The sequence below is a fragment of the Sorex araneus genome, chromosome 8 (assembly GCF_027595985.1).
Source record: "Sorex araneus isolate mSorAra2 chromosome 8, mSorAra2.pri, whole genome shotgun sequence".
Lineage (NCBI taxonomy): Eukaryota > Metazoa > Chordata > Mammalia > Eulipotyphla > Soricidae > Sorex > Sorex araneus.
This window is the reverse complement of record NC_073309.1, coordinates 17,905,638-17,930,077: the sequence shown is the minus strand read 5'-3', so window position 1 is coordinate 17,930,077 and position 24,440 is coordinate 17,905,638. Positions and strand designations below refer to the sequence as shown.

The 24,440-nt window shown below is 37.3% G+C and overlaps 1 pseudogene; it reads left to right on the top strand.

Moving 5' to 3' along the window:
• Window positions 1-19,308: 19,308 nt before the first annotated feature.
• Window positions 19,309-19,825, top strand: LOC101554262 (transcription factor BTF3-like; annotated as a pseudogene).
• Window positions 19,826-24,440: the final 4,615 nt, after the last annotated feature.

Genomic DNA, 24,440 nt, shown 5'->3' with positions numbered 1-24,440 from the left:
ATAACAGTGAACACAAGAAACTGAATTAGCCTAAATGCAAAAGAACACATTCCCTGAAGCTTTACTAGAGGCCTCACATAAGGCATAGAGAAGCACCAAAGAGGTAGCATTCTGAAAGAGGAAAAAGGAGACCACCATTGACTGGGCCCATCTAGAATCCTCCCTCTCAGAGAGAAGAGGGTCACTGAGAGTGAACTGGAGGGACCCTGCTCCGTACTACCACAGCAACATGTAGAAACAGTGCAGATCCCGACCACGAGGAGTGGATGAAGAAAAGAGCCCCAAAGCCTCAACAGGGAATACCCACAAATATAATCTCTCCAATAAAGAATTCAGAGATGAAATGTTGAGGATGTTTAATGAGCTCAAGGAACCGGTGGAACAGGCATCCAGTAAATTAAAGGAGGACATGAAAGAAACAGTGGAATGGACAGCCAACAAAATACAGGAAGAAATGAGAGCAGAAATTAGAAAGCTACAAAGTGTTACTAACAAAGGATTTGTTAGATGAAATTAAAAACTCAGTGGGTGCCCTCAACAGTAGAATGACAGCAGCTGAAGACAGAATCAGTGAGCTTGAAGATGGGCTGCAGAAAGCATACAGGGAATAACATATAATGGTAAGAGATCTCAAAATAGCACTTAAACAAATAAGAGACCTAGAGGATGAATTCAAGAGGTACAACAAAAGAATCATCAGAGTACCAGAAGGACAGGGAGGCAACCCCAATGAAGTCACAATAGTTAAAGATATTATTGCTGAGAACTTCCCAGAGCTGGAGAATGCAGGCATCCAAGAAGCCCTAAGGGCAGCAGCTAAAAGAGATCCTAATCGAAAATACTCAAAGACGTATCATAATCAGAACAATGAATGCCACATATAGAGACACAATACTGCAAGCAGCAAGGTCAAAGAAGGAAATCACATACAAAGGAGCATCCCTCAGATTTACCACAGAATTATCAGAGAAAACCCAAAGACAAGGGTGGGATGTAGTTAAAAAAAAAAATCTCAGCCCAGTCGGGGCCCGTGCTCGGCTCCGGCCAGCCGGGTTTTCGGCCCCGGCGCCCATGCCCCTGCAGAGCCGGTGGATGTGGAACAAGCGGGAACCAGAGACAGCTTTAGGAATTGGGGTTCCAGCAAGTGCTTGCACCCATGTATGGAGACTGTGAACTAAGCTTTTGCCCCACGCCGGCTAACGGAGGAAATAACCTTCCTTCTTGGTCTCTCTCCCCTCCGGGAGAAGGCGTGGTGTCCGACATTTTGTGGGTCCGTTGAGAAGGTATGAACTTTGGCACGGAAAAAAAAAAAAAAATGTGTGCTTTGAACTTGAAACAGCCGCGGGATACAGGGCCAGCCCCAGTCGGGGCCGCGAGGCCGCTACAGCGGCCGTGCAACATTTTATCTCTTCATTCACATCAATGGAAAACTTATTATCAAATATTTCCCTATTAATAGAGCTGTATTCTTAGGGGATAAATTCCAACAAGAATAGTGAGTCTGTTTTGAAACTCTAAGAACAATAGTGAGTTATGTGTTGAAATCTGGAATGTAATCAAGGTAAAGAGAAAAGGAAGTGAAATTATCACTCACCTATGGGGTGGGTTGGGGGGTGAGGGGTGGTCTGTATACTGTTTTTTCTTTTGTTTGTTTGTCTGTTTTGTTTTTGCTTTTGTTTTTTTTATATTGGTGGTGGAATATGGGCACTGGTTAAGGGATGGGTGTTTGAGCATTGTGTAACTGAGATATTAGCCTGAGAAGTTTGTAACTTTCCACTTGGTGATTCAATAAAATAAAAAAAAAAAAATTAAAAAAAAATCTCAGTGAAATGAATGCCTCACCAAGAATACTTTATCTGGCTAAACTCTCACTCAAACTTGAAGGAATTATTCACTATTTTATGGATAAACAATAGCTCAGGAACTTCATAGACTCAAAACCAACCTTAAAAGAAGGACTAAAGGGACTACTATAAGACAAGACAAAGCCCTCAAGTACAAAAAACCTCTACAGAAAGATGGCGTAAAATTCCATGACAATAATCTTTCTCAATGTCAATGGTCTAAATGTACCAGTTAAGAGACACAGAGTAGCAAAATAGGTTAAAAAACTGAATCTGACATTCTGCTGCCTACAAGAAACACATTTGAACAGTCAGAGCAAACACAGACTCAAAATCAAAGAATGGAAAACAATCCATCAAGTAAACAACTCCCTCAAAAAAGCTGGGGTGGCCATACTAGTATCTGACAACATAGATTTAAGGCTAAAAAAGATTAGAAGAGACAGCAAAGGCTATTTTTAGTAATTAAGGGATATTTACATCAGGAATAAATCACACTGGTAAATATATACACACTCAATGAAAGGTCAGCAAAATACTAAAAACAACTGCTAATAGACTTCAAGGAGAGCATTGTTAGTAGTCGGAAACTTCAATACCATCTTATCACCTCTTGATAGATCAACAAGACTAAAACTCAGCAAGGAAGTATTGGCTTTGAAGGAAGAAAGGAAAAGAGAGGACTACTAGATGTATACAGGGTTTTTCATCCCCCCAAACCGAATACATATTTTTTTCCAGTGCATATAGTACATTTTCCAAGAGAGACCACAAAACACACCTCAATAGAATCAGGAATATAAAAAGTATACCAACTATCTTTCCAGACAATGATGCACTGAAGATAGAAGTTAATCAGAAATGGAGACTCAATTCCAACAACTGGAAATTAAAAAGCTCAGTGCTGAACAACAAGTGGGTCAGAGAGGAAATCAAGGAAGAAATAAAAAGATTCCTGGAAACAAATGAGAATGAAAACACAAGTTACCAGAACTTGTGGGATGCAGCTAAAGGAGTGTTAAGGGGAAAACTTATAGCTCTGCCAGCATTTCTCAGGAAGGAAGAAAGGGTCTACATAAATAACTTGACATCATAGCTTAAGATCTTAGTAAATGACCAACAAAAGGAGCTCAAACCAGGCAGGAGGAAAGAAATAATAAAACTTACTGCAGAAATTAATGACATGGAAACCCGTAAAAACAAACCAGAAGATCAATGAAACCAAGGGCTGGTTCTTTGAGAAATTAAACAATACTGACAAACCACTAACAAGACTCACAAAGAAAAAAGAGAGAGAGAGAGAGAACTCTAATAAATCAAATCAGAAATGAAAAGGGGGACATCACAACAAACCAAAGAAGTCCAAAAGATCATCAAAGACTACTTAAAAGGCCTTAATATCATGAAACAAGAGAACCTAGAAGAATCCAGGATAAATTCCTGGATTACTATAACCTCTCAAGCCTGAGCCAGGAAGATTTGTAATACCCAAATAGACCTATAACTATCAAGGAAATTGAAAGAGTAATTAAAAGACTTCACCAAAACAAAAACCCACATCCAGATGGATTCAACTTGTGAATTCTTCCAACCATTTAAAGAGCACCTATTGCCAGTCTTTTCCAAGCTTTTTCAGGAAAGTGAAGAAAGAGAAACACTCCCAAATAGTTCCTGTGAGGCATATATCGCCCAAATACCAAAAGTGGACAGAGACACTACCACACAAAAAAAATTGCAGGCCAATATCCCTGATGAACACGAATGTGAAGATCCTCAACAAAATCTTAGCAAACAAAATTCAATGACTAATCGAAAATATCATACACCACCACCAAGTGGGATTTATCCCAGGGATGCAAGGATGGTTTAACATTCACAAGTAAACTAACACAATCCATCATATCAATAAAAGAAAGGATAAAAACCATATGATTATGTCAATAGATGCAGAGAAAGCATTTGACAAGATCCAGCACCCATTTATGATGAAAACTCTTAGCAAAATGGGCATTGAAGGGACTTTCCTCAATATAGTCAAAGTCACCTATCACAAGCCCATGGCAAGCATTATCCTCAATAGAGAAAAACTAAAAGCCATCCCTCTCAGATCAGGGACAAAACAAGGATGCCTACTCTCCCCACATCTATTCAATATAGTACTGGATGTACTTGCCATAGCAGTTAGGCAAGAAAAAGATATTAAGGGCATACATGTAGGAAAGGAAGAAATGCAGCTCTCACTCTTTGCAGATGACACACTATACTTAGACAATCCTAAATCCTCTACCAAGAAGCTCCTAGAAACAATAAATTCATATAGCAAAGTTTAGGGTATAAAATCAATACCCAAAACTCCATGGATTTCCTATATGCAATTAACGGAGAAAAGAAAGTTATATATATACATTTAAAAAAAAGCAGTCGTGTTCACAATCATGCCTCAGAAAATCAAGTAGCTTAGAATCAGCTTAACTAAAGAGGTAATGGACTTGTAAACGAAAACTGTAAAATGTTACTTGAAGAAATAAAAGAGGACATGAGGTATAGGAAACACATCCCCTACTCATGTTTTGGGAGAATTAATTAATCAAAATGGTAATACTCCCCAAAGCATTATACAGATTCAATGAAATACCTATAAGGATACCCATAACATTCTTAAAGAAATTCATAAAACACTCCTTAAATTCATATGGAACAACAAGCCCCCACAGATAACTAAAGCAATTCTTGGCAAATATAAATGGGAGGCATTACCTTCCCCAACCACAAACTGTACTACAAAGCAGTAATAATTAAAACAGCCTGGTACTGGAACAAAGACAGATCTGCATACCAATGGAATAGGATTGAAAAATCCTTAAATACCTTAAATACCCTCAAACATATGATCATCTACTCTTGAATAAGGGAGCAAGAAATATAACATGGAGCAAGGATAGCCTCTTTAACAAATGTGCTGGCAAAACTGGACAGCTACATGCACAAAAGAAAAAAATGGGTTCAGACCCCTACCTAACACCACACACAAAAGTCAGATAAAATGGGTTAAAGAGGGGCTGAAGCAATAGCACAGCAGGTAGGGCATTTGCCTTGCATGCGGCCAACCCAGGTTCAATTCCCAGCATCCCATATGGTCCCCTGAGCACCGCAGGAAGTAATTCCTGAGTGCAGACCCAGGAGTAACTCCTGTGCAGGTGTGACCCAAAAAGCAAAAAAAAAAAAAAAAAAAAAAAAAGGGTTAAGGACCTCAACATCAGACCAGAATCCACAAGTTGCATTGAAGAAAAGAAAAGATAGGTAAAACCCTCCATGACATTGAAGTTAAAGGAATCTTTAAAGATGACATGCCACTGACCAAGCAAGTGGAAACAGAGATAAACAAATGGGACTTAACTAAGCTTCTTAAACTATGAAGCTTCTGCATCTCAAAAGAAACAGGGACCAGAACACAAAGACAGTCTACAGAATGGGAAAGGATATTCACCCAATATCCTTCTGATAAAAGGTTAATATCAAGGGTATATAAGGCACTGGTTCAACTCTACAAGAAGAAAACATCCAACCCAATCAAAAAATGGGGTATGAAATGAACAGAAAATTTCTCAAAGAAGAAATTTGAATGGCCACAAGGCATGTGAAAAAATGTTCTTTATCACTAATCATCAGGGAGATGCAGATCCAAAAAACAATGAGATATCACCTCACACCACAGCGACTAACACACATCCACAAGAACAAAAGCAACTGGCGTTGGCATAGATGTGGAGAGAAAGGGACTCTCCTTCACTGGTGGTGGGAATGCTGACTGGTCCAGCGTTTATGAAAAGCAATATGGATGTTTCTCAAAAAACTAGAAATTGAGCTCTCATTTGACCCAGCAATACCACTTCTGGGAATATATCCCAGAGATACAAAAAAAAATACAGTAGAAATGATATCTGCACTTGTATGTTTATTGCAGCACTATTTAAAATAGCCAGAATCTGGAAAAAAACCGAGTGCCTGAGAACAGATATCTGGTTAAAGAAACTTTGGGACATCTACACAAAGGAATATTATGCAGCTATTATAGAAAAGATTAAATCATGAAATTTACATATAAGTGAATGGACATGGAGAATATCATATTGAATGAAATATATAAGGACAGACATAGAATGACTGCACTCATCTGTGGACTATAAAGTAACATAATGGGAGACTAACATCTAAGGATAGTAGAGATAAGGGCCAGGAGGGTCTCTCCACAGTTTGGAAGATGGCTTCACATGCTGGGGGGAAAGGCAGCTGGGACAAAGAAGGGACCACTAAGTAAATGGTGGTTGGAGGGCTCACTTGGGATGGGAGATGCATGCTGAAAGTGGACTATGGACCAAACATGATGACCTCTTACTACCTGTATTACAAACGATAAGAGAGAGGGAGAGGGAGAGGGGGAGAGAGAGAGAGAGAGAGAGAGAGAGAGAGAGAGAGAGAGAGAGAGAGAGAGAGAGAGAGAGAGAGAGAGAGAGAGAGAGAGAGAGGGAGGGAGGGAGGGAGGGAGGGAGGGAGGAAGGAAGGGAGGGAGAGAGAGAAAGAATGGAGAATGTGCCTGCCACAGAAGATGGAGGCAGTGGGGAATAAAGGGGGATGGCAGGAGGGATACTGGGAACAGTGGTGGATGGAGAATGGGCACTAATGGGTACTTGATCATTGTATGACTGAAACATAATCACGAAACTTTGTAAGTCTTTAACTGTTTCTCATGGTGGTTAACTTTTTTTAAAGTGAAAAAAAGAGAAAGAATCTGCTGATTTATTCTAGTGAAACCTATAATAGGTTCTGATCTATAGACCTATACTAAATACTTTTTTTTTGTAATTTAAGTCACTGTGTACATGATATGAGAAAGGGGAACAGAATGAATATGGCACTTAACAAATTTGAGCTCTATAAGATTGAATCACTCTGAAATAAAAATTTCTTGAAATTTCTAAAATTGAGGTTCAACCAAACTCCTCTCAGATGATTTTTTTTAATAACGGAAAGAGTTACTTTGTTGATTTAGTAAATGTTTGCTGAGCATCTGCTAAGTTTAAAGACATCACAGGTGTTAAAGCAATACTAGCATTTGGCATACAGAGTTTGACAGATCTGTGATCATACAACACCTCTAATAAAGTAGGTGTAATAATTCCTTCCAAGGAAAATGTAGCAGGGAAAGAGGAAAGGTCACTTCTGTTTAGATTATCAGAAGTTTCTGATCTATCGGGTAGCCTTGAGAGGACGTTTGAGGAACTTTCTAGGTTGGTTTTATCAAATGGATTAGTTTGAAAGGCTGGTATTGGGAGTATGAGTGAGTGCAATATAGCATCCACCAGGAAGGTGCAGACATTTTTGAGTCAGCTACATGTTTTACTCTATGTATGAATTACACTTACAACATTAAAGATTTCTGTTAAGGGGCCAGAGAGATAGTGCATAAATTAAGACCCTTGCCTCGATGCCACAGACTCCAATCCAGTCCTTTGCACCATATATGGTCCCCTGAGCACTGCGAGGAGTAATTGTTGGGCACGGAGCCAGGAGCAATATCTGAGTACAATCCAGTGTGGATTAAAGAACCAAAACAACAAAAATATGAAAACACAACACTGCTAGTGAGAAGACAATGCCTCAAAAGGCAGCTAATTGCATTATTTAATAGTTTTTTAACTATTAATCTCAGAGTGTGTGCCTCGTTTAATTTCTAGCATTTGACTTTACTCCCAGTTCCTAAAAAATCTGAATTACATGTTAATTGGCTTTCTTCAAACTGTCCTTCACTTCTTTGAAAAAATAATTTCTCAGTTTATTTTTACGTCTCTTCTCTCAGACTTAATGCCTCCAATCCCATCTGCCAATACTTAACAATGTTGGGACATTCCAGAACTGTGGTCATTCTTTCCCAGATATTACTCAGTTTAAAATATTATTTTCTATTAGTACAGAATCTAATTCTTTTTGAAAGCATTAAGAAAAAAAAGAAAGACTTCTCTAAAGCTATATATAGCTACTCACATATGAACTTAATAATCTACCAACTTGTCATGGAATTGAAGCATCTTAGCCTCTATCCTACTTCACTATAACATACCCAGATCTCTTGGATTCAAAGTTCAAGTACACAGAAAATCCCTAATACGTTAATTCCCCCAAACCTAACAACGTTGTTATTTTAACCATTGCATGCCAACATATTTCTAAAATAGGTTTGTGCCTGACTATTCTATTTTTATTAGAAATAGCACTGGTTTATACAGATTTCAGAAGTACATTAAATAAATCTATACAACTATTTTTTCAGTTTTAAATGTCTAATTTCTATCCATCCACATACATTTCACCCTTTTAATTTGCTTTAACCATTTTCTCTTCCCTTCTGGCAACTACTCTTTCATTATAGTCTAAATTTGATTTTTTGCTTTGTTTTGTTATCTTTTTGACACTAGTAAAATTATTTAATATTTATCATTCTTTGTCACTTATTTTATTTGACATAAAACCTATGAGTTCCACACATGCTATTGCAAAGGCGAGGATTTCAACATTTTAATAGCTGAGTAGTATTCCTTGCATACGTGACATCGTTTCTTTATACAATGGTTCCAACTCATGTTTATAACATTATAAGGCAAGGAAGTTAATCAGAAAGTGGTGTATTTACAATGTATTCTCTGCTAATGCAAGATAGCTATTTGACCATTCTCAAAAATCTTGATTACTCTGTATTTATGCTCTATCCTCTGAGCATAAATGTATAGAAATGCCATATGGTGTGGTAATTAAAAGTACACACAACAGCCCAAGAAGAAATCCTGATGCACAACTTAAATTAATGCTTTCTTCTTATACAACATACTGCAGATTATTTGCTGTTGCCTGATTAAATCCTATTCTTATATAATATGAAATACATAATATATGCATGTTATATATGTTAGTTATATATGTTAGATACATACCAATATATACATATGCATGCATTATGCTTTTCTTACATATTACAAGTTTGGGACAAATGCAGAAAATGGGCATTAAGTCATTCCTTTTTCACCCACCTATTCTCAACAGAAGAATTATCTAAGCATTCTTTCTCAGTTCATAAAAAGGAATAGTTCTGCTTTGATGCCCTTGGTGACCTTCCCATATCCTCAAAGGCAATGCAGACAAATGTTTGAACTGCAGCCAATGTAAGTCTTAACAGAGTATTTTGTAATCCTTCAGGAACACCACGGCATGGGAGGCCTGTGAGAAACTGATCTGAGGCCACTGTCCACTCATTTCCCCATCTCTCCTGGGAGGCTCTTGTATCGTTTCTCATTTCCTCCTGGACTCTAGAAAGGCATGGGTCTCTCTGTCAAGCCCCCTTCACAACAGCTCTGCAGAATATAAAACGGCTTTGATGCAGAGTAGAACCAGCTCCTTGAAAACTGGGGATCCAGAGAACTGGATTGCAATCTCCCAGTGCCTTTTGTTTCGAAATTCTGTTTGGTAAATAGCACAGACCCCAAGAAGCTGACATATTGGGCATTTTATCCCTACAAATGTTTATGTGACTAATAACCAAATCAAAAATCAACTCATTGCCACCGTGTTCATCAAAATAAACATTTCCTTCTCTTACCTTTTGCACACAGATAAAAGTTGAGAAAGTAATTTAGGGGCAAAGTAATTCACTTGCCCTTAAACAACCCTTTGTTATTACTATCTTTTTTTCCCCAAAGTGGGTTATATCACCCCCTGGGTTTGGGGGCTAGAATGATCTGGGGGTGAGGGGCAGTTGTAGCCTCCTGTGCAAGTAGTGGATGTTTTCTCTTTGCTTCCTTAATAAATTAGATTTCTAGCAGGGTCCTGGAATTTTTTTTTTCTGAAAAGGTGGGGTTAGGCCAAATAAATCTGTGAATCTCTAATCCAGATCACTAGCTAAAATGATTTAATTGTAAAATACAAAATTTCATATATAACAATGCAATCAAAAATAGGCACAAATGCTGCTAGAAAAGAAACATAAATTTCTATTCTATATTCAGATAAAGTAGCCAGAAGTTAGAATAATGTAATCTCCCACGGATTTGAGGACTAGAGAGACTACAGCAGTTAGGGCATTGGCTTTCATGTGGCTGGCACAGGTTCAATCAATCCCTGGTAATAATTATTGTCTCTTAAGCCCTGATGGGAGTGATCCCAGAGCACAGAGTCAGGAATAAGCTCTGGTCTCTGACAAATGTGGCCCAAGGCTCAAAAAACTCCTATAGTTTTCTGAAGGAAAATGACCCATTTGATATCTTGAGTTTGGATATTGAGACTCTAGAACAACGATAATAAATTCCTGCCTTTCTTCGCTAAATAAAGTGTGTGGGAGGATGTGGATAAAAAGTAAGTTAATTATCATTCTGGTTGCATTTCAACCTGCCCACCTGCCCTCCCCCCGACACCCCATAACCTGATACTTTTCACTTTTATAAAACCTCTTAATTTTCCTTGTCATTAATTTGTAGCTATTCTAGTGGGTGGAGAAACCAAGTAACCTATCTTGAATAACATTTACAGGTTCGATGTTATCAAAATCAGAATATTACTACCATAGAAAAGGCATATTGATTCTTGTTTTCATTGCCAAAGAAAGGACCAGGGGATAAGGCCAGTCATAGTTCCACTAGTACAAACAATGAACTGGTTCTCAAAGTGTACTTTCACTGATTTTGACATTTAAAGTGTTGCCTAAAAATATATTTGAATTATCTTCTACCTACCTTCTTAAAATATATGGTTCTTTCTTAGAAAGTAGCAAAACAAAACAAATAGATGAACAAGTTTAACATGAAGACATTGTAACATATAGGTGAAATGCATTCACTTTGCATTTTGATAAGTTCAAATTCTACCTCTGATCAGTCAGGTCATGACCTTATTCAAATTTCTTAACTATTTAACTGAGCTTTATTTCTCCTATTGGTAAAATAAAAGCAAGATTTAATAAATGAAGAATTTGTCATAAAAATAAAGTAAAACACATAAAAATGATTATTGAAATTAATACTTCTTACATATACCAATCATAGTTATTAGTTTTATTCACTTAAAGTCACAGTTGTAGCATATGTCAGACACTGTTATAGTCATGGGGAACATAAAGATATGGAATTCTGTCTGGAATTCTGTTTCCAGGCAGATAGCACTACAACAGCACTGTTGTCCCGGGGTTCATCAATTTGCTCAAGCGGGCACCAGTAACATCTCCATCATGAGAACTGTTACCGTTTTTGGCATATCAAATGCACCATGGGTAGCTTGCCAGGCTCTGCCATGCTGGCTGGATACTCTCGGTAGCTTGCCTGGCTCTCTGAGAGGGATTGGAAGAATTGAACCCGGGTCAGCCATGTGCAAGGCTAAGCCCGACCTGCTGTGCTATCACTCCAGCCCACAGAAAGACAGATAAACAGCTATTTAAAAAAAAAAAAAGTAGGAATTACTTCTTAGCAGATCTCTTTCTCCACACAATTTGAACTCAATAGTCTTTTGCCATGCCAAATTATTAATCACTCATCTGGTTTCCATTTCCCCAGGTGGTGTCATCCTTTTCAGTTCTTTTTTCTTTTGTAATTCTTTTTCCTTTGAGGTCCACATCCACTTTGAGGATGAGAGTATCAAGCTGAATATAGTATCTAAGCCATATTTAAGGGGAGAATTTGGAAGTTCTAGAAGATTAAAAGAATTTAGACTTTATTGTCAATGCCCGTGGAAACCAAGAGAGTTGGGATGATGTAGCCAGATTTGCATTTTAAAGTTAATAATTCTTAAAACATTTTGAGGAAAAGAAATCAATGAGAGAAAAAGCAGGTGCAGAAAATAGGTAAAGAGGCTCTTGAAAGAGACCAGACCAGGAATGAAGGAGGCTTGAGTTACCGTCTATCTAATTAGCATCACAAATTTGATTTTAGGTGAACTCATTTTGTAATCATAGGAGATTTTTTTTTCTGAGTAATGTTTTACTTTGTCAGACTCAATTAACTTCTCCTGTTTTTTTTTTTTTTATATCACCTTCTTCTACCACTCTCATCCTTAAACCAACTCCTATGCAATTCCTTGCCAACTATATAAGGGACACTGATGCTAATTTATCTTGGCCTTGTGCTTCTCCATGCTATTATTTCATGTTGCTAAGCAAATTTTCAGCATTTACTACCATGAGCATGAGGTGATAAACATAAAGCTTACATATTTGCTTCTTCTATTCTCCCCCAAACACTTATCTTGAAGCTGGCACTACATTGCTGATGCAATCACTAAAACCCTCTCCTGGTCCAGAATTCCAGATGGTACAAATAGCTTTTTGTCTCCTATCAGAAAATGGCATATTCAGGACAAGTCTACGCCTACATAAAATTTCATTGGCAAATTATTTGACACTCGGATAACTGATTAAATTAATTGAGCTTTTCATCTACATTGTTTTATGCAAAACAGTCTGCTTAATCTCTTTTCAAATCTGGATATTTAAAAGTAAAGCATTTTTGCTTTCCCTCATAAAAAACATTAATCTCTCAAACATAACTAATTAGCCAAAAAGGTATAATAAAAGATGAATGCCAATTTTATGGAAGTTTACACTCTTCTAGGTTAAAACTACTTTGATATTTAGTATTCCCACTAAACCACACATTTTGAGTCTATTAGATCAATATTGTAATATGGATGCTGTATGTATATTTAAAAATTCATGAAATAATGCAGGACTTATACATAGAATCTATTTGTAAATCAAAACTTTATCATTTTAGAATTCATATACTTTCCAAGAATAGGGGTTTGATTAACTGCTGGGACTCTTAAGGTAGATCTATCTTCCCAGAACAATTTTTTTAAAAATGTTCATAATTTACAATGGGTGATTTAAACATCTGGTAAACCTTAGCCCAAATTAAAAAAAAAATTCCAACATCTGTGGTACTTTGCTCTAATTATGTCAAAGCAATTCAAAAATAGTTGATGAAAATGAAAGCCTCCTAGGAATTGAGGTCATAAGGGAAAACATTTTAAGGTAGTTGGGATTTTTTTTTAATTAAAAGTATTTGATTGCTTTCACAACAGTTGCTCTCCTGGTAGGCAACCTTTCCTAAGAGGAAATCTTCCTGGAAAGATGCTTTTGTAAAATAATGCTCTAAGGAAAAAAATAACAGCTATGCATAAACATAAGATTTCCTTTATCTATCAAATGGTAATTTTTTTATGGTTTATGTTGGATAGAACAGGGTCAAAATTGGAATTATAAATAAAAGGTGCTACAAGGTCTAATCACTCTGTTGACAGTGGTAGTGTCTGAACATAAAGTAACCTTCATACAATTGATAGATCTGAATGTTATGGCCTGAAAATGTGGACTTTGCCCATTGATGACTGTGATAAGTTTGAGTAGCTTGTAGCTGAATCATAGAAAGAGGAATGAGGACTCATACACCAAATGGCTCCAGAGAAATTTTCCATGCTACGGTGTTTTATGGACTGGAGCAATAGCACAGCGGGTAGGATGTTTGCCTTGCACGCGGCCAACCCGGGTTTGATTCCTCTGCCCCTCTTGGAGAACTCGCCAAGCTACTGAGAGTATCCTGCGCAGCAGAGCCTGGCAAGCTCCCCACGGCGTATTTGATATGCCAAAAACAGTAATAACAAGTCTCACAATGGAGATGTTACTGGTGCCCGCTCGAGCAAATCGATGAACAAAGGGACGACAGTGCTATGACAGTGCTACGATGACAGTGTTTTAAATTATAGATTGAATTTAAGCTGAGTTGGGGAGAGATTATGCAATTAATGTAAATCAATCAGCTACCTTTTAAGTTCAACAGTGTCTACATAGATAACACGATCCGATTATGAGGAGCAAATCATTTTAGTGTTAACACTAGTTAACACTAGTGTTATAATCAAGTCAGGAATTAATGTTTCTAAGTGAGTGCCCCCTTTTTATCTCTTATGTCATGATCTAAATAAATGCAATATTATGGGCATTTATTTTGTGATGTCCTGATTATTTCCTTATACTTTTTGCTATTATTATAGAGGGAAGGAATATAAAAGGGATAAAATAAGTGTTTTATTCATAATTTTGTAAATTTTAAATGGCTGCTTTTGTTCATCATCTTTACTTATAAGGGTCACATCCAGTTTGTACCAGGGTAGCTGGTCAACTCTAACAATTCTAGTGGTAGTGAGGATACAGAGACACCAGGATTACACCAAACAATACTTGGCCCTTGAGGACATGTGCACATGTGGTTCTGGGGACCAAACTCAGGGCCTCACATATGGTAGGTGTATATTCTAACATTTGAACTATTTCACCAGCCCTTGTATAATACCTTTTAGCAGTTTTGTAATTCTGATAATGCATTGCTGATAATGTAATATTTTTTTTCTTTTTGGATCACAACTGGTGATGTATAGGGGTTATTCCTGGCTCTGCACTCAGGAAATACCCCTAGTAGTTCTCAGGGGACCATATGGGATGCTGGGAATCGAACCTGGGTCTTCCGCATGCAAGACCAACGCCCTACCTGCTCTGCTATTGCTCCAGCCCCTGATAATGTAAATTTATACCTCATTTCTTAAAATTTATTTTTTGCTTGATAAATGGCTTTGCTAAAAATTAATATCTAAAATTTATATGCTCTACATGATGCTTAATTGATAAATCAATATTTTAATAGTGAAACTGAAATCTGCTAGCCCCTAATAATATTTTAGATCAGAGAGTATGCATCAAATAATGTCTCCAATATTTGACATAAAGAAATGGCATTCCAATTGGATTATTTTTGATAAAATCTACTGGCATAAAACAGTGGTTTCCCAGAATACAGAGTAGTTACATAGTTAAGAATAAAAAAATACAACATCATAAGCTCTTAGATACATACATATCTGAATTTTTGTGTCCTACAGACACAGAAAGAAACTGCAACATGGCTCTAGAAGCAGATCTCAGGATTGCCTTCTAATGCAGATGCTGACCTTAGGCTCTGGGATATCACCCTGGGCTTCTATTTATGTGCAAACAAAAAAAACAGTTCCCATGAAGCCCTCCTCAAACTTAGGGTGCTCGTTGTAAGATTATTATCTGTGCTTCTGATTTAATAGATCATAAATGTATTATAGGGGATTTGAAAGATAAATACCAACAACTCAATGACAAAAAGTTAAGGCAAGGTCTGAGAAAAATCTATACCACTTTTCAAATCTTTTCAGGGATATCATTCTCCTCAAATTCCCATGTGTCCACCAACTTCTAAATGTGATGAAATATTCTTCGCTTGAGTCCTTACGGGGCACTATTTTTGAGCTATGATAGATTAGCTCATTCAACATTGGTAACCGACTCTACTTCCAATCTCACTCTCCTACCCCAAAGTTAAGAGGGTGGGATTGAAATAGTGCTTATACTCAGGGGTATAACACAATAACAAAGGACACTTATGAGATAGAGGAAATTCCAGTGTAAAAATCATAATAGAACTAACCAAAATGGAAAAAAGTGAAAGCTTTGCTTCTCATGTGAAAATGATCCCATGTGTACGTAATATAAAGCTGAACTACTACATTTTTTCCCATTTAAGCACACATCTTGTGCTTTTACAAGGATTAGGAATTGCTTAACAATTACTAATATTCTGTGCTTTAACATGTCAACATGGAGTAGCTCTCATTTACATCTTTGAGCAGTTTCTATCTTTGATCAAGTTCCTGTGAGCTTACACACAGAACTAGAAGCCAAGTGTGTTTCTGCCAACAAAGTTAATAATTTCCACATGCTGGTCACCAAAAAGTGAAAAACATAAGGTCTAAGACTAGTTAGGATCACACAGAGGTATCAGGTGGTGATTAGATAATGCCCAACTTAATTATAGCTCATAAAATACATTTACATTATTAAAATCATACCCACTAGGGCAATGAAAATTTACAATTGCCATGGAAACTCCCCAGTGAATAAATATAGTTTGAATCTTGGTGATTCTTGTTGGTGAACTCCTGGGAAGTTACCACCCCCCAATTTTCCTCTTTTTCAAAATTGTAAACATATTCTCTGACCCTTATTAATCTATTCTATTTCTATAACCACATAGTCTAGAAATGTATGTAGAAATAGTACTACTCTCTCTGTAATATGCCTACACACTGAAACTGAGTGTGTACCTTGCTTCAAATAAACAGCCTGTCCCACCTTTGTTTCAAACTCACACTGAATTTCTTATAAGGCAAAGGCAAGTCCTGGTCTTCCAAAGCAAGGCTAATAGGGGCCAGAGCAACAGTACAAGGACCGGGTTGCACACAGTCAATCTTGGTTTGATCGCCAGAACCCCATATGGTCCTCTGAGTAGAGAGCCAGGAGTAAATTCTGAGCATTGCCAGGTATGGCACCCAAACAAAACAACCGCAAGAATAAAAACTCAAACAAAGCAAGGCTATCAGCTTTAGCCTTGATTGAACTTTTTCTGTAACACTTTTAAAACTCTTTATTTAGGGAAAAAAATAGGGGTGAGGGGATATAGGGCCACACTTGCCAATACTTGGGGATTACTCATGCCTGGCTCTGTGTTCAGGGGTCACTTTTGGGGCAGTGCTCAGAATTATATGTGATGCCAGGAATCAAACTGGGGTTGGTCATGTGCAAGGTGAGGGCCTTACTTGCTATACTGTCTCTTCACTACTATGTTTAGGAAATTCTAGAACTTTAGGAAGCTTTTACTAGGAACTGTATGAAGACCAAATTTGTGTGAATAAGTATGAGAATGCCCAAAACACATATTTCATATAAATCACAGTATCCTAACTAACCAGAACATATTTCCAAACCTCAGCAGTCCTCCTTACAAAATATGAAATTCCAGGAAACATTCCAATATTATAATAAGAAAAAACCTTCCAAATAATGTACTCAAAATATGTTGATCATGACCAATGAATCAGGGATTCAATTCTACTTTTTACATCAAAATAAGTCTGACTTTACTATTAATTTTTTTCTTTCCCTAAAACTAGTCACTACTTGCATAGTATTTAAAGCTTTACTTATAATGCATACTATTGATATTTTAATAGTGGATGTAATAAAATACCCAGAGATTATATGACACTGTTAAAGTTGAAATGGAACTTTATAAAAAACACACTAAAACAAATAATTCTAATAGAGTTATACTTTAAACACACACCATTTTGATATTGCATCCCTGGAGAAAGCTAATATGCATGCTATAAAATGTCCTCAAGTGTATAACATTGGACATGCTATTGTTAGTTTACTAGTTAAAGAAACTACTTGTGCTTTAGCTTTACTTATCCAAATTGAAGATATTTTATATGTTTGAATATAATTCCTGCTTTTAACTTTTCCATTGTTAATTTTAATAATCACTGTCACTGTCACTGTCGTCCTATTGCTCATCTATTTGCTCGAGCGGGTACCAGTAATGTCTCCGTTGTGAGACTTGTTACTTTTTTTGGCATATCAAATACGCCACAGGTAGCTTGCCAGGCTCTGCCATGTGGGCTTGATACTCTGGGTAGTTTTCCGGGCTCTCCAAGAGGGGCGGAGGAATCAAACCCGGGTTGGCTGCGTGAAAGGCGAAAATTTTAATAGTAATACTTTAAAATGAATCTGTAGCATAACTGGTGGTATATCAATATAAATTTAAGTACTCTTTGTTTGCAAGTTAAAACAAGCTAATTGGAATTAAATTAAAACCTGGAGGCTTATATTACAAAGATTAATGTCAGTGATGACAATCTACATATGTCATGTATAAAGCATTAATTAAAAACTAAGTGGTTCCTTTGTTTGCTTAAAGGAATGCCACCTTTGGAAACCAGGAGAGATTTAATTTTCCCTGCTGAATAAGTTGCTGTCTTCTGGTACATTTTAAGTAGCAGGGTTATCATTGGTACCTGGGTTTCACTGGAATGGCATTGATAAATGCTGAATAACAAGGGTCAAATTGTAAGCAGAGTTCAACTGATTGAAATTCTGCAACTGGGATTTCTTTTTCAAGATTGGAAAGAACTACAAACACATCCATGCAGGATTATTCCTAAGTGTCTGCAACAATTCCTATCTTCTCAGTCTATTATTGTTTTTTAAATTAATAACCTATCAATACATTAACAAGAATGTTTAGTTAATGGTGACTGCAAGGAACAAAGACAGTATGTTTCAAAAGAAGCAAGGAATAGCCATGAAAAGTTAAACTCTTTCTTTATCATACAACTAGTGTTTAGATAGCAACAAAATGCTTTGTACAGATTTGAGTGATTGTGTGGCATTTGGTGAAAAGTAAATTTACCTTCCTTCATTTCCATTACTTTTACATTAGTGAACCATTTTGTGGGACCAGTGTTTTCTTAAAGCACCTAAGCAATCTAACTTACTTTTACAGACAATGAAACAGTTCATATGCCTTTCCCTTTGGAAGGGGATAGGGAGGTGGATTACCTGTGGTGCTCAGGGGAAGACTCTCAGGGGAAGACACTCAGAAATCACTCATGGCAGGCTTGGGATATCATATGCGAATGCTGGGAATTAAGCCTGGATTGGCCACTGGCAAGGCAGTACCCACTGTGCTATATGTACTGTAATGTCTTGTAGTACCCACTGTATTATCTCTCCAGTCCATAGTTCATATCTCTTAAGGCTTGACTATGGTAGGATGGAAGAACCCTCACTGTGTGTATGGGGGGTGGAGGATGAGGCAGAATGTGTGTGGTGGGGAGAACAATTAGACTAAAAGAACTTGGGCATCTTACATGAAGAAGATGAACAACAAAAACCTAGGACACAATATGATGTCATAAATCAATCACCCAAATCATCCCCTTTGATGGATATAAAGGGATGAAATAAGAGTCAGCTTCATAAATGTCTGATATAAATCCCAAATTTAAGAGAGGAAGAGAAAATATGATTTGTTTGACCAAGAGTTTGCATTAGGTCCTCAGATAGGTCCAGATTTAAGGACAGGACAGGGATGTTTTATAATCCTTTTACATCAATAACAAATACAATCCTCAAGATTTTAAAGAGGAACTCCCTTTTTTATGTTCTATTTACCGAATCAAACCATTTGATTCTTGGGCAGAATGTTCTAGAGTTAGAGGTGTGCTAAGGTTTTGTAAGAGTGGAGTCTGTTAGTCCTCATCTCTTGAGGAGAACCTCAACTTCAGACAAGAGTTGAATCCTCATACCACTCTTTCTGACAGTGGAGTAGGAATTTCCCATAGTCTGGCGAAAAATGAGATTTCTCTAGTTTCTCCCAATTTAATCATGCTAGTCATTTAAAAATGTTTCCCCTTTTGAGCTGCCATCTTTCGTCCCCGCGTGTATACGCCTAAGCTCAGCTGGTCCGCCGAGAACCCCTAAGCGTCAACCCTTGGTCCCCTGCGTGGCCCCATTTCCGCTCCAACAAGATGAAAGAAGCAATGGACCAAGAGCAGCTCGCCAAACTGCAAGCCCAAGTGCGCACTGGTGGGAAAGGAACTGCTCGCAGAAAGAAGAAGGTGGTTCATAGAACAGCTACAGCAGGTGATACGAAACTTCAGTTTTCCTTAAAGAAGTTAGGCATAAACAGTATTTCTGGTCTTGAAGAGGTGAATACGTTCACAAACCAAGGAACAGTGATCCACTGTAATAACCCTAAAGTTCAAGCATCCCTGGCAGCAAACACCTTCACCATTAAATAAGCCATGCTGAGACAAAGCCGCTGACTGAAATGCTTCCCAGCATCTTAAACTAGCTTGGTGCGGACAGTCTGACTAGTTTAAGGAGACTGGCTGAAGCTCTGCCGAAACAATCGGTGGATGGAACAGCACCACTTGCTACTGGAGAGGATGATGATGATGATGATGATGAAGTTCCAGATCTCGTGGAGAATTTTGATGAGGCTTCCAAGAATGAAGCTAACTGAATTGAGTCAACTTCCGAAGAAGGTAAGACTTGAAGAAGTTACTGGGAGCTGCTGTTTTATATTATGACTGCTTTTGAAAATTTTGTTCAAGGATCTAATAAGATCTACATCTCATATTTTTTAAGCTCAAGCCCCTTGGACACTGCAGCTCTTTTCAGTTTTTGCTTCTATACAAGTCATTCTTTGCAGCTAATTAAGCTGAAGAAGCCTGAGAATAAAGTTTGAAACAAAGGTTAATAAAGTTCTTTGCCTAGTATACAGTTTCATTTTTTTATTTCATTGGCACTGATTTGTACAAAGAAAGCAAACTTGTTTATATAGAAAGCTAATCATGACATGTCAAACTGACTGAATAATTTTTGATGAAATTTGATTAAAGATTTGAAATGACAGTAAAAATAAATGAATAAATAGATAAATAAATAAATAAATAAAGATAAAATAAAAATGTTTCCCTTCTTGAACACGAAGTAAAATGTGTTCGAAGATCATTGGGGGGGGGTGGGGGGAGAAGGGTGATTCCTGCCATGTAGACTAGAGACTGAACAAAATGGCCACTCAACACCTTTATTGCAAACCACAATACCTAATTAGAGAGAGAGAACAAAAGGGAATACCCTGCCACAGTGGCAGGGTGGGGTGAGGGGAGATGGGGGGAGATGCGATTGGGGAGGGTAGGAGGGATGCTGGGTTTATTTGTGGTGGAGAACGGGCACTGGTGAAGGGATGGGTTCTCGAACTTTGTATGAGGGAAACATGAGCACAAAAATGTATAAATCTGTAACTGTACCCTCATGGTGATTCACTAATTAAAAATAAATAAATTTTAAAAAATAAAAAAATAAAAATATATAAAAAAATTAAATAAAAATGTTTCCCTTCTTTTTACCTTTGATTTCTACCATTTTTTTTTGCTCTTTCCCTCCTCCACACTCACCCTGCCCCACATTCTTTCTTGCAGGCTACCAGGATTTACTGTAGTTTTTTAAAAAACTCCCCAGTGCTCTCATGTATGTGTGTATTTTGTTTTCTCATTCACTTTATGTTTACAGTGTCTTGGTGCTGATCAGCATAGGAACTCATTATTCAGGAGAAATTCTAAATTCCTATAGAAATGTGTCCAAATGCTTATAAAACAACAAAAATAAAGTCCAAATGATGGCAAATTTGGAAAACTTCCTAAATTTGCTTAGGAAGGTTTGGAAGTCTGATAGACTTTCCAGATGTAACTGAATTTATCACATTTTCACAGCCAAATGCTCTTGTGATATGTGTTGCTATCTATTTTATTTTCTACACTCTGTCCAAACACAGCAGTTAAACAATACAAAGCAAATAATTAACATTAAAAAGGCTACCCAGGGCCTTTTTTTTCATCAAGTGGAAAACTTGGAAATAGTATTAGATCTTACTTTTCCTTTTTAACCTTTTTATGAAATATGATTTTCTCTAACATATGTATTTTTCCCCACTTTTATCAGGCATGAGCATAATATGTAAGGCAGAATAGAGAAACCAGCATGGTTCAATCAGAGCATCTTTAAAAAGTACTTGCTGTTATCAACTCAACTTATTCTCAGCATCTTGCCCTGTGATCTAGTCATTGCCACACCCTTCTGAAAAAGTAAAAGATTAATTCATTTGACAATACTATTTTTTTACATAACCCTTGTGTGTCAGGCATTGATATGAATTCTATTTTCAGCTAGAGAATTTTCTACAGTAGTTGGACAACAGGCAGAGAAAGAAAAATGAATTGGACAGAGTTGTTTAGTGATACCTGAGGATAATAGCCCTAGGGAGATATTAATCCATTGATACTTATCTGGATGTGGGGTGAGGGTTTCAGGAATGCTTCAGTTTGGGAGACTAGGATTATTTTATTCATAAGGTGATTCCATGCAAGAAAGAAAAACTAGGCATAAGCATCTCTGTTGGAAAAAAACAGTGCAAAAGTATTAAGGAAGGAAAATATCTCACAGGCTGGAAAGGGGAAGTCAATTGGTTTGGGCCAAATCCTGCAGGTGCTACTAAACTATTTTCAGGAGTCAATCTGATTTGGTGTGCCGGAGAAGTCCCTGGGAGGACTTTAAAAAGCTCAGGTACATGATATCATTTATACATGATATCATTTATCTTTTTAAAAGATATTATACAATCTCAGCTTTCTCTCCTCTAATTTCTGGAAACATTTACATACGGAATATCTAAGGAAAATATAAATGATTCACAAGAGAATGAAAACATGCATATTATAGAGGAAGAGCTGTAGATCAGTTAATCCTCTGTGGTGAAAACTTATGTCTGCATATACATTTAACATTTTCAAATATAATATGCATAACTTGTTTACATTTTAGTAACATTGATTCAGAGTGTTAAAATTGATGGTATATCAAAATTAAATTTACAGCATAATTCTTTGCTTTTTGGAGATGAGTAAATAAATCACTGATTACAATAGCTATCATTTTATATTTGATGCATGCAAGACTGCAGTTATGCTTGCAATGTCTTTCCTGTACTTATGAGATTGTTCTAGGCACTCTCCAAAGTGTTTTGCTTATCAACTTTTACTTGTTGATGGAGTTTCTTTTGTGAAACCACTTCTCCTTTCCATGTTTGTGGTGTTGCTGTTATACCACCACCTCTCCATCCTGAGTTAGGCAGGTAACTGAGAGCTGGTCACTGGACTTTCAGTGCTCAAACTCAGACTGTCACAGAAAACTGGGAAAAATAGCAGCACTAGTCACTTGATCCATCTCTGAAACCATCACTGATCCTTAAGTGACAAATAATCCAGTCTTAAGTAATAAGAGTTTTCTTTGAGAAGCTTAGAAATGTCATCAAGTGGTACATTTTGTCCTAAAAGCTAACTGTAAGGACAATACAATCACCATTTTTGCAGATGTAAAGATTTGGCTTAAAACAGAAATCAATGGAAAAGAAAAAATCAGAATGTCCAGTTGGTATCACTCAAGTTTCTGGATGAAGACGTATCTGTAGTTATCTTTTACGTTTGGCTTATTAGACAAAGAAACTGCCTTAATTACTTTGAATTGGTTTCTGTTCTCCCTAACTATCATGCTCATGCATGAGCTAGAAAAATTTTACCCTTTCTCTCTGATTCATATAGGAAAAGTCAAGGAGAAAAAGATTTTCATAAAAAAATAAACAGTACGGAGGAAGGGGGAGAACATTATATACGGGAATTATAAATATGTATGCTGCTTTAATCATCTTTAAAGAAGTACTGTTTTAACTATTACACAGCTGGTAATATGTAAGTAGTGTTGCTTTTTTCCCTTTATTATTTCAATATAGTGAAATATCTAAGTTAAAGGCCTTAATATTTAAGGAGATAGTTTTCAGAAGTGAGTGTTACCTATGCAAGTTGTGGAAGTTAGTGCTTGCAGTGTTACTCATTGAGTTTTCACCACCACATCAAAGAAATAATAAGAGATAGGCTAATCGTTTCATCTTTAATTTTTTAAAAACATTGAGTAACCATGAGTTACACCGTTACAAAGTTTTTGTGATTGAGTTTCAGTTATACAATGCTTTCATCCTCACTCCTCAGAATAGTAGGACTAGAGACAGTTTCAAGAATTGAATGCATACTTTACATGTAGAAGGCCTGGAATCAATGCCTAGCTTGCTATGGTCCCCTGAGCATCATCAGGAACAACTCCTAAGCATAAAGCTAGAACTGCCCTCTGCACACAGTCATGTGTGTGGCTGAACCCAGTCATTGAGAGGATATGCCAGGAAAAGAAGGCTTCAATCCACAGAACACACCACATGTGGAAATATAAGTGTGTTGAATGGTCAGAGACCCAGAATAACAACACTATGCAAGGTGAAGAAATAGACAGGGGCAGGGAGATAGCTCAAAAGGCATGCACGTGGCTCTAAGTTCCATCTGTGGGATCACCTGGCTCCACTGAGCATCACCAAGTGTGTTCACTGGTGTTAGGCCCTGAGCAGCATCACATCAAAAGTTCCAAGCATTGCACACATTCAAAAGAAAAAAAGCAACCAGTGCTGGTGTGGATGTGGGGTAAAAGAGATGTTCTTTCTTTGTTGGTGGGAATGCCAACTGGTCCAACCTCTCTGGAAAACAATATGGACAGTCCTTCAGTAACTAGAAACTGAGCTTCCATATGACTCCGCAATACCACTTCTGGGAATATATCCCAAGGATGCAAAAAAGCACAGTAGAAATGACATTTGTACCTATATGTTCATTGCAGCACTGTTCACAATAGCCAAAATATGGAAACAACCCAAGTGCCCAAGAGAACAGATGACTGGTTAAAGAAACTTTGGTACATCTACACTATAGAACACTATGCAGCTGTTAGGAGAAATGAAGTTATGAAATTTGCATATAAATGGATAGACATGGAGAGTATCATGCTAAGTGAAATGAGTCAGGAAGAGAGGGACAGACATAGAAGGGCTGCACTCATTTGTGGAGTATAGAATAACATCACATGAGGCTGACACCCAAGGACAGTAGATACAAGAGCTAGGAGGATTGCCCCATAGCTGGAAGCCTGCTTCATGAGCAGAGGGGAGAAGGCAGATGGAATAGAGAAGGAACCACAAAGAA